This window comes from Phyllobates terribilis, unplaced genomic scaffold (assembly GCF_046119375.1).
Source record: "Phyllobates terribilis strain yellow unplaced genomic scaffold, ASM4611937v1 Scaffold_274__1_contigs__length_2534360, whole genome shotgun sequence".
Classification (NCBI taxonomy): domain Eukaryota; kingdom Metazoa; phylum Chordata; class Amphibia; order Anura; family Dendrobatidae; genus Phyllobates; species Phyllobates terribilis.
In genome coordinates, this window is record NW_027363034.1 from 724,907 (window position 1) to 737,500 (window position 12,594).

The window sequence follows — 12,594 nt, forward strand, 5'->3', positions numbered from 1 at the left end:
CTCTTAGGTGCAGTGCAACTGTCTGTCCCTGTTCTGCTCTGGGACAAGTCTCAATGCTGAGACAGGCCATCCAGTTCTCTCTAACCCTGCCCCCAGCACCAGTTTTTATAGGGGCAGCCTGCTCCCCCTACTGGCCTGAGACAGGAGGCATTGCATGCTAATGTTCCCCTGACTAGAGAACCTCCCCCTTGCTCTCAGACACAGCTTTAATACATTTTGTGGCATCCAGGCCAGGGTGACACAGATGGAGCGAGACATGATGTCCCAGATGTGCTCAATCGGATTCAGGTCTGGGGAACAGGCGGGCCAGTCCATAGCTTCAATGCCTTCACCTTGCAGAAACTGCTGACACACTCCAGCCACATGAGGTCTGGCAATGTCCTGCATACTGCATAAGGGGCATAATGGGGGCATTACACTGTGTGGGGGCATAATACATACTACATAAGGGGCATAATGGGGGCATTAAACTTTTTGGGGCATCATACATACTGCATAAGGGGCATAATGGGGGCAATACACTGTGTGGGGGCATCATACATACTGCATAAGGGGCATAATGGGGGCATTACATTGTGTGGTAGCATCATACATCTTGTATAAGGGGCATAATGGGGGCATTACACTGTGTGGGAGCATCATACATACTGCATGAGGGGCATAATGGTGGCATACACTGTGTGGTGCATCATACATACTGTATAAGGGGCATAATGGGGGCATTACACTGTGTGGGGCATCATATATACTGTATAAGGGGCATAATGGGGCATTACACTGTGTGGGGGCATCATACATACTGCATAAGGGGCATAATGGGGGCATTACACTGTGTGGGGGCATCATACATACTGCATAAGGAGCATAATGGGGGCATTACACTGTGTGGGGGCATCATGTATACTGCATAAGGGGCATAATGGGGGCATTACACTGTGTGGGGGCATCATACATCCTGCATAAGGGGCATAATGGGGGCATTACACTGTGTGGGGGGCATCATACATCCTGCATAAGGGGCATAACACTGTGTGGGGGCATCATACATCCTGCATAAGGGGCATAATGGGGGCATTACACTGTGTGGGGGGCATCATACATACTGCATAAGGGGCATAATGGGGGCATTACACTGTGTGGGGGCATCATACATCCTGCATAAGGGGCATAATGGGGGCATTACACTGTGTGGGGGCATCATACATCCTGCATAAGGGGCATAATGGGGGCATTACACTGTGTGGGGGCATCATACATACTGCATGAGGGGCATAATGGGGGCATTACACTGTGGGGGGCATCATGCATCCTACATAAGGGGCATAATGGGGGCATTACACTGTGTGGGGGCATAATACATACTACATAAGGGGCATAATGGGGGCATTAAACTTTTTGGGGCATCATACATACTGCATAAGGGGCATAATGGGGGCAATACACTGTGTGGGGGCATCATACATACTGCATAAGGGGCATAATGGGGGCATTACACTGTGTGGGGGGCATCATACATACTGCATAAGGGGCATAATGGGGGCATTACACTGTGTGGGGGCATCATACATCCTGCATAAGGGGCATAATGGGGGCATTACACTGTGTGGGGGCATCATACATCCTGCATAAGGGGCATAATGGGGGCATTACACTGTGTGGGGGCATCATACATACTGCATAAGGGGTATAATGGGGGCATTACACTGTGGGGGGCATCATGCATCCTACATAAGGGGCATAATGGGGGCATTACACTGTGTGGGGGCATCATACATACTGCATAAGGGGTATAATGGGGGCATTACACTGTGGGGGGCATCATGCATCCTACATAAGGGGCATAATGGGGGCATTACACTGTGTGGGGGCATCATACATTCTGTATAAGGGGCATAATGGGGGCATTACACTGTGGGGCCAGTAAAGGGGCCCTTTACTATGAGAACAATACGTTTCCTCCCTTCCTGTCTCCATAGTTGGGTCGTATGTATCTATTACAGGAAACAGAACAAAAACCTTATGATTCTTATAAAGGGGCAACACAAGACCCCAAAAGAGTCTCTGTGCTCAAGGGGTTAATGCCCCCTGCGCCCAGTAATGGGGGATCCCCACATACCTCCACCTGCAGAGCCGCCACCACATATATGGCTGCTCTGTGCGCACAGGAGCTGTGATGAGGTCACAGGAGGGGAAGAGTCAGGGGTCACATGATCAGGGGCCTCAGTGGATGTGTGACACCCCAGGGGTCTGGTTGCCACAGTGATAGAGATATTATGTCTGAGAGCAGGTGGGAGGTCCTTTGGTCAGGGATCCTGTGCATGCCACACCTCCTGCCCAGTCTTGGGAGGGGAAGGACTTCCCCTATATAAACCTGGGGCTGAGGCAGGGTAGGGAGTTCTGAGAGGAGAAGACAGGGAGCAGAGCTGCTCTATGGGCTCTGCTCCACAGGCAGGCCCTGTCCAGGGGCCTGAGCCTGGAGTCAAGGAGAGTAGAGACAAGAAACAGTCATATGAAGAAACAGCAGAAGCTCAGTGGGGGCAATACTAATACGAGTCAGGGGCTGGCAGCTGCAGAGCTCGCCCTGACTGAGAAGCTTTCTTACCGGACCCGGCGTCCGAGGCTGTGGGGACTAACTCTTACCCAGCAGCAGAAGCCGACCGGCAGGGGATTTCAGGTCCTCAGGCCCAGAAACCCGAAGGCACGGTCACACGCGTGGGACCAGCACCGCCATCGTGGAGCGGAAGCCATTAGAAGGCCCCGAGTCACCGGCCATACGGGTGAGCACCACACGGTACACTCAGGGACGTGGGCTACTTATATCCGCTTCTAGCAAGGTAGCCAGAAGAGTACAGTCAGTTTGGGAGGCCTACAACTCCGCCTGGCCAGGGGAGATCCCATCTGCTCAAGGACTGACCAGGCCCCGTTCGCTAGCAAGTACTCCGGGAGGGTCTATCGTTGTTACCAGTAAAGACCCTGAATTACACCGCACCGTCTCTGAGTGGTTCCTGCTACCCCCATTTTCCACGTCGGCTGCCCTGAGGCCATACCCCTCCCGTTGGGGGTTATACTATCACGCTGCACAATTCTACACCGGCCTCAGCGGTCTGCCCTGCAGCGGCAGCTCCATAGCTGATCAGCATCACCTGATACTTCAGCTGTTCATTTGAAATAACCGGCGGGAGAGCGCAGCACAAAACGAGAAAGCCGGCGGTGAAGTCTTTTCCCTGCCGGCTTCCCCGCCTGGGTCCTTCGCTCCCTGCTCCTTGGTGCTGCGCTCCCCGCCCGGTCCTAACTTACGATCGGGATGTGAGGTGGCGGGGGGAGCGCAGGATCGGGGTGGGAGGCTGCGGGGAAGCAGTATGGGGCTGTGTGATTGTTTAAAAGCCGGCGGCTTTTTACCGCCTGCCGGCTTTTAAACAATCAGGAGAATTCTCTCACGCTGGGATGGCATTCCGATATTAGCGTCCCATTGACTTGCATTGGTTTCCGGTATCGGAATCGGCGATATCCGATACTTTTTGGGTATCGGTCCGATCCAATCCGATCCGATATTTCCCGATATCGGAAGGTATCGCTCAACATTAAGTAATACATAAGAATAATATGTACTATGTCTGACCACTACAAACACTCATCTGAACTGGTCCAAGTGCTGTCAGGTTTTTTCACGGGCAGCACTTAGACAATACGGTCGTGTGAATATAGGCTTATGATGCATCTGGTAATAAACATGTTAAGGATGGGCCGCTACTCATGGGCCACTGCTGTGTGCTTGCCCCCCAGGCTAAAATGTGCCAGCCAGCCCCTGCTGCACCGGGTGCCAGAAAACCTAGATACACCTTTGGAATAGGTATCCTGCAAAGTAAGGATGGGGTTTGGTGTTTTTAAATGATTTTATTGACTCTGTGCATTTATATTTTGTATCAATAATATGATATGGTTATATATATCTTCTGGATATCAGGAGGGCTTATCCCTGTGCCTTGACTCTCTCCTTCTCCTTCGATGTCCTGTATAGGCCAAAAAAAACTACGCGTTTCGAGGACTCACAGTTCCTCTTCGTCAGCTTCTCGCTGGTAGTCAAACTGGTAACCTAATAAAGTCCAAACGCCCCCCACAAAGATAATACAACCAAAGAAATGGAGGAAGATCCAATACTAACAAGACGGTGCAAAAGGACATATGGAGGTGCAATAGAACTAAGATAGAATTCCAATAAGAATAGACTGTGTGTGAAAAAAATAATAATAAAAAAGACTTTGTTCAAACTTTCACAATTAGTTAAAAATGAATAAAAATTATATACTTATATTTCTGATGGCTATAAAAAACAGTCTGTTAATCAGTGTATATTACCAGGATAGTATAAATTCGGCACTTAGTACCATCCAGAGATAAAAAGGAAAAAATGAAGGAGAAAAATAAAAACATTATATAGTATCTCCAATAGGGGTATCAATGTATAGAAACAAATACATATATAAAATAGGTGGATTCAAAGGAATATATCCAAAAGACATATTATATTGATAAAATATAAGGAGGTTCATAAAAGTGCAATGTAAATGTTCAATTGGTACTGGGATAAAAAATACATACAGTATATACCGCTGCGAGTTGAAGGCATACAGCTGACTCTCGTGATTAAGGCCCTTCAGAGCCAAGCTATTTAATGTGAAGATCCATTTGGATTCCATCCGCGACATTAATCTCAGGTAATCACCTCCCCTCCATTTTCTGGGGACTAATCGGATCCCACAAAACTTAGTGTCCTTATAAGATTGGTTGTGGAACTTCCGGTAGTGCCGGGACAGTGGATGCCCTTCAAAACCTTCATTCATGTTGATAGTGTTCCTTCAGCCTTTTGATAACTTGCGCTTTGTACAGACATCTCCTCCTGCCAAGGCATAAAAAGGGCGTGGCTTGGGGTGTGGATAGGGGCGTGGCCAGACTACGCGTGCCGCATGGTTTCGCCCTCTTTCTAGTCCTCATAGGTTGGCGGTATGCTTGTACTGAGCAGATCTGGGATATCAGTGATTAGGTCCCATATTGTGCACTGTAAGGTCTGGAAAAGCTCCTTCTATCCGTCTCTGTAGCACCAGAGGAAGAACAGAGGGGAAAAGACAGGATTTTCTACATGTCGCGTTATGTAGATGTTCTGCAGATTTATCACAACCGTCCACAAGAAGAAACTGCCATCACAGAGCCGCCTTTAGCTGTTGGAAAAGTTTAAACTTAGTTTTGAATAGTTGCTATAGCCAACAAGGACTTTCTATTTATGCTGGGTCACATGATGCTGGTGCTGGGTGATGTCATGTGACGGAATGTTGTGGGTGATGATGTCACAGAGGGCGTTGTGATGTCACCCTTGGGGTATATAAGGGGGCTCCATCCACCTGGAGCTCATATCTCATTGGCCATATCTTGGTGCTGAGATACCCCCTGGAGACAATGAGGATCGCCATATTGTTTCTGTGCTGTACCCTGTTCTACCCTGTGAATTACCATAGGCTGCCGGTGAGTACCTGTCTATTATTACATATGGAGGACGTTTAGAATCAGCTGCGGCAGGGGAAGGGGATGGGGAGGGGGGTCCTGTAAGAATTTACCTGCGGGAATAAGAGGTTATGGCAGGGAAAGGAGCTTAGGAAGTGACAGTCAGAGGGGATATAAGTGTGGGGTGACCCCTCTGACTCCCACATTCCTGCCTTGTCCTTGTAGTGATTAATGACTTTGGTGTTGTCCCTTATATATCACTTTGCAGTCACCAGTGATCGCTCCGCACTGTGATCCTAAACTACAGTCTCATTTACCTTTTTGCAAACGCCCAGAAGGGGAGGAGTGACATCACACCCATGTGAGCAGATCCCGCCCACTTTTACTGCAGTCGTAATGCGAGCTAGCTGTATTCTGTTTTCATGGAAATATCAGCAGCTGCTCCCCCTAGTGTTTACAAGATGAAAACATCAAAAGAGTTAAAATATTTTTTTCAGATTTTATACCATTAAAACCTTTTTAAATATATATGTGTATTTATATATAAATATAAATACTTTACAATTTTACAATTGTAAAAAAATTGCTGACACTTTCCCTTTAAAAGATCTAAAGACGTTCTGCTTCATGTGCCATTGTGACCAATCACAGCACAGATTATATTTTTTAAACTTTTCTTGAAAAACTGAAGCTGCTCCGTGATTGGAAATCATGTGGAAGGGTTCTCTTTTAGACATTTAGTTAGGTCCAAAGTATCAGTGACATGATGGATAGAACTGTGCAATGATGTCACAGAGGGCTTTGTGATGTCACCCCTGGGTATATTAGAAGCCTCGGCCCATCTGCAGCTTGTATCTCATTGACCATACCTTGGTGCTGAGAGACCTCTGGAGATGATGAGTATCATCCTATCATTTCTGTGCTTTACGTTGCTCTACCCCCCACATTACAGTACACTGAGGGCGAGTATGTTCTCATCAATATGGAGGTCACAAGGATCAGCTAATGAGAATATCGCCTCTTGCAGGACTTCTCATACTGGACACGTGACCGTCCGTCATATGAAAGTCCAACTGTAAATAATATTCCATGGACCCTGGAGGTGAATCCCAAACTTCTTCCTGATCTTCTCAATGGGATATTTCTGAAAGTTGCTTGATAATGTATCCATCACTGTATAATAACAAGGGCTCTCTGTTTGACTGGATTGGGTATAAATATACAGGACTTTATTATGTTTTTTTTCTTTATTATAGGATGACCCACTACCCGTGGATCTCAGAAGAAGCACCTATCAAGCTTCCATCAATCTTCCTCTTTGGCTCTTCCGTGACGCAGTTTTTGTTGCGGTGATGACACTACTGACAATACTAGAGTATTTGGCCTTAAGTCTTGTCCTGAGCAAGTGGGCAATGTCTGAACCTGGTGAAACAATCAGAAAACTCCTGAGAACAAAACCATTCTGAAGGAACAAAGTGCTTGTAAGGAGCCGATTTGCATCCCTCAGATTCAGAAGCAAGACTCCAGGAGAACACCTGTCCTGCCCAATGGCAAATGTTCTACTCCATCCATGGCTCCTGCACCGCAGGATGCGAAAAAGGTTCCTAGTTGCAACTATAAAGTGGCGTTCAGTGATATTGTCTGGGTCAGAATGATCCCTCACAACAATATAGGAAGAAGAGCTCGAAGTTCAACGGAGCTTAAAGAGAGGTTACTGATTTTTCAGAGAAGCCAACAACCCAGAATTCCAGAGCCAAGAGCACCAGAACCTAGAACACCAGAACCTACCATGTCAGAACCTAGTATGCCAGAGCCTGAAATGCCTACAACACCTCAACCCAAAATCAAGAGGAGAAGATGTTTCCTTAGATGTCTTAGAGGCGAGGAAGATTGAGAAGGCAACTGCTTGAACTTTCCCATTGCTCGTGTTTTCATCACAGGTTAGTCCTATACATGCTGTCTGATGGGCACCATCTTACTACATACAATGCAGCATTGCACCTGAAATCGCATGGATATTTTGTCACACACTTGCACTTTAGCACCTTATCATATGGCGCATATATCTATGAACGCTTTGCTAAGTATCACTGTCTAGTATGTGCTTCTGATGAACCTATTTTAGGAAAACGTGTCGAGGTTTGGCATACTATGTACTTGAGTTTGGCGTACTATGTGCTTGTTGGTAAATTCTATTGCCATCTATAATCTACTAGATATTATAATGTCTCTGGTGGGATGCCCCATGCCGAATTGTTGATAACTGACTATGAGCATTGTCCTCTATTTCTTATCTACTATGGTTACAGGTTGATGTGAAGAGAGCTGTGCCATTGGTAGCGATTTTTCTACTGATTTGTCAGTTATATTTATGTTAGTTTAGCAAATTTCTGCTTGTAGGGTCTAATGTTTTACCATAGTGTATGTTCTGTGAGCTAAATTGTCATACTTATGCACTAGATAGATTATAAATTGTGATGCTTATGTACAAGATAGATTATTAGTTTAATCGGTGATTTTTTAAATATTTTTTAGCATCAGGAGACTCAAGAATCGCATCTTACAGAAGACAAGAAGCCTAAATGCCGAAGGGTGATGACCTGTTGATGGCCCACAGCTGGAGGGTCATTACCTCTTGATGGCACAAAACTGGACAGAAGATAAAAACATTTGATGGCACACAGCCGGAGGGTGATGATCTATTGATGGCCATAGCCAGAGGGTCATTACCTGTTGATGGCACACAGCCGGATGGTCATTACCTGTTCATGGCACACTGCCGGATGGTCATTACCTGTTGATGGCACACAGCCGGAGGGTGATGACCTATTGATGGCCATAGCCAGAGGGTCATTACCTGTTGATGGCGCACTGCCGGATGGTCATTACCTGTTGATTGCACACAGCCGGACAGAGGATCATTACCTGTTGATGGCACAAAGCCGGTCAGAGGATAAGATCTTTTGATTGCATACACCGGGTCCCTCCCTGATAACAGGGAACCCTGGGGAATACTCGTCATCTTGATCCCCCACTGACTAAATACTTGCTCCACCTCAGCCTACACCATCATGGAGGACACTTCCACCTGTGTCCACTGTAAGGTTCGACTTTCTTTTATCATTTCAGCAGATTAATAAACATCATAAAGCTGTAAAACTATCGAGTAATTTATTATAAATTATTATAAAGAAATATAAAGTATAATAGATAGCTATAGAGGGCACAGAAGACGACTAACTATAGTAAGCATGGTATCGCCTGATATATACTGTATATTCTAGATGGCGCTATTACACTAAATACATCACAACCTCCAGGGTGATATTACCGTACAATGTGAGATCACTAATAATGGCCACAGATTATGAGAAAATGACCAGCTCCATAGTCCTGGAGTTATTATAAATGTCTCTAGTGTGAGGCAGGGACTGGACGAGTGTTGGAGGGAGGTATATTCCCCCAGGACGTCCTTTATGTATCCATGCTGTAGAATCTGCCGTATACTTCTGTTCTAGCAGTCAGACATTTCACTCTGCAAATCACAGGCTCAACATTGTGTAAAACTACCACCGTATATAAGAGCACTCAGAATAAAAACTAGCGGCATGCCGTGCACTGCCCACGTCATGTGTACGGGATACAGGACCTGCAGGACCTGGTACGGCCATTATAGTTGATAGATTAATGATACCTGTGCAGATGAAGGGAAAAAAATATGTGCAACAGCAGGAGGAGAAAGTCTCAAAATGTAATTTGAAGAGTATAATAGAGAAATGGGAAACTTCTGGAGATGCAGATAAGTGGTACCAGGGCGAAACGTAAGTGCAGTCAGACATGGGAAAAGTGCAAATGATCCAGCGTAAAGGTTTGTTTAGTAGAAAAAATATTAAAACTTAGCTTTTATTAGCCATATAAAACACTGCTCCACAAAGAATACAGCAAATGTGCAACTATCATAGCTTACAGACCTACACGTTTCAACAAATCATGTCTTAATTATGGCCCTACTACTAGAATGACAAAAAGGCATATATATATATATATATATATATATATATATATATATATATATATATATATATCCACGTGCCTGTATGACCTCCCTACAACGCCTGGGCATGCTCCTGATGAGGTTGCGGATGGTCTCCTGTGGGATCTCCTCCCAGACCTGAACTAAAGCATCCGCCAACTCCTGGACAGTCTGTGGTGCAATGTGACGTTGGCGGATGGAGCGAGACATGATGTCCCAGATGTGCTCAATCGGATTCAGGTCTGGGGAACGGGCGGGCCAGTCCATAGCTTCAATGCCTCCATCTTGCAGGAACTGCTGACACACTCCAGCCACATGAGGTCTGCCATTGTCCAGCATTATGAGGAACCCAGGGTCAACCGCACCAGCATATGGTCTCACAAGGGGTCTGAGGATCTCATCTCGGTACCTAATGGAAGCCAGGCTACCTCTGGCGAGCACATGGGGGGCTGTGCGGCTCTCCAAAGAAATGCCACCCCACACCATTACTCACCCACTGCCAAACCGGTCATGCTGAAGGATGTCACTCTCCACGGCGTCTCCAGACTCTGTCACGTCTGTCACATGTGCTCAGTGTGAACCTGCTTTCATCTACGAAGAGCACAGGGCGCGAGTGGCAACTTTGCCAATCCTGGTGTTCTGTGGCAAATGCCAAGCGTCCTGCATGGTGTTGGGCTGTGAGCACAACCCCTATCTGTGGACGTCGGGCCCTCATACCACCCTCATGGAGTCGGTATCTAACCGTTTGTGCAGACACATGCACATTTGTGGCCAGCTGGAGGTCATTTTGCAGGGCTCTGGCAGTGCTCCTCCTGTTCCTCCTTTCACAAAGGCGGAGGTAGCGGTCCTGCTGCTGGGTTGTTGCCCTCCTACGGCCCCCTCCACATCTCCTGGTGTACTGGCCTGTCTCCTGGTAGCGCCTCCAGCCTCTGGACACAGCCAACCTTCTTGCCACAGCTCGCATTGATGTGCCATCCTGGATGAGCTGCACTATCTGAGCAACTTCTGTGGGTTGTAGAGTCTGTCTCATGCTACCACGAGTGTGAAAGCACAACCAACATTCAAAAGTGACCAAAACATCAGCCAGAAAGCATTGGTACTGAGATGTGGTCTGTGGTCCCCACCAGCAGAACCACTCCTTTATTGAGGGTGTCTTGATAATTGCCAATAATTTCCATCTATCCTCTATTCCATTTGCACATCAGCATGTGAAATTGATTGTCAATCAGTGTTGCTTCCTAAGTGGACAGTTTGATTTCACAGAAGTTTGATTTACTTGGAGTTATATTCTGTTGTTTTAAGTGTTCCCTTTATTTTTGGAGCAGTTTATATAGATACATACAGTGAGTACGGAAAGTATTCAGACTCCTTTAAATTTTTCACTCTTTGTTTCATTGCAGCCATTTGATAAATTCTAAAAAGTTCATTTTTTTCTCATTAAAGTACACTCAGCACCCCATCTTGACTGAAAAAAACAGCAATATAGATTTTTTTTGCAAATTTATTAAAAAAGAAAAACTGAAATATCACATGGTCATAAGTATTCAGATCCTTTGCTCAGACACTCATATTTAAGTCACATGCTGTCCATTTCCTTGTGATCCTCCTTGAGATGGTTCTACTCCTTCAATGGAGTCCAAATGTGTTTAATTAAACTGATAGGACTTGATTTGGAAAGGCACACACCTGTCTATATAAGACCCCACAGCTCACACTACATGTCAGACCAAATGAGAATCATGAGCTCAAACGAACTGCCCAAGGAGCTCAGAGACCGAATTGTGGCAAGGCACAGATCTAGCCAAGGTTATAAAAGAATTTCTGCATTACCCAAGGTTCATAAGAGCACAGTGGCCTCCATAATCCTTAAATGGAAGAAGTTTGGGACCACCAGAAGTCTTCCTAGACCTGGCCGTCCAGCCAAACTGAGCAATTGTGGGAGAAGAGCCTTGGTGAGAGAGGTAAAGAAGAACCCCAAGATCACTGTGGCTGAGCTCCAGAGATGCAGTAGGGAGATGGGAGAAAGTTCCACATAGTCAACTATCACTGCAGCCCTTCCCCAGTTGGGCCTTTATGGCAGAGTGGCCAGATGGAAGCCTCTCCTCATATGAAAGCCCGCATAGAGTTTGCTCAAAAACACATGAAGGACTCCCAGACTATGAGAAATAAGATTCTCTGGTCTGATGAGACGAAGATAGAACTTTTTGGTGATAATTCTAAGTGGTATGTGTGGAGAAAACCAGGCACTGCTCATCACCTGCCTAATACAATCCCAACAGTGAAACATGGTGGTGGCAGTTGTTAGAACCCTCCTGTTAGTTTTTTCTATTTTGTGGTCATGTGACCTTCTGCCTATTTATTCCAGCTCCGCCCTTCAGGCTTTGCTGGACTTCAGTGTTACTTTGACTCTTAATCTAGCCAGGTGCTTTGTACCTACTGTATCTCTCTAGTTTGTTTGGTCCTTGGACCACTAAGTACTTTTGTCTGTTTGTCTTCTTCTGCTACTACTTCTGCCAGGAGGTGTCCAGTTTTGTCCCAGTCCTTAGTTCTTTTAGGGACCCCTCCCTTTAATCTATAGGTCTGTGTTCAGATTAGCCGCGGACATAGGCGGGTCTGTTTGCAAGGAACAGGTTGCCCGCTGCATCGTAAGGAATCAGCTTAGTCCTATTGTATGGACAGATTTCCTCTCTTTCCTTAGTTCTTGTAGCAGATCATAACAGCAGTATCATGCTATGGGTGTGTTTTTCAGCTGCAGGGACAGGACGACTGGTTGCAATTGAAGGAAACATGAATGCGGCCAAGTACAGAGATATCCTGGATGAAAACCTCTTCCAGAGTGCTCTGCACCTCAGACTTGGCCAAAGGTTCACCTTCCAACAAGACAATGACCCTAAGCACACAGCTAAAATAACAAAGGAGTGGCTTCAGAACAACTATGTGACCATTCTTGACTGGCCCAGCCAGAGCCCTGACCTAAACCCAATTGAGCATCTTTGGAGAGACCTGAAACCAACGTTTCCCATTCATCCTGACGGAACTGGAGAGGATCTGCAAGGAAGAATGGC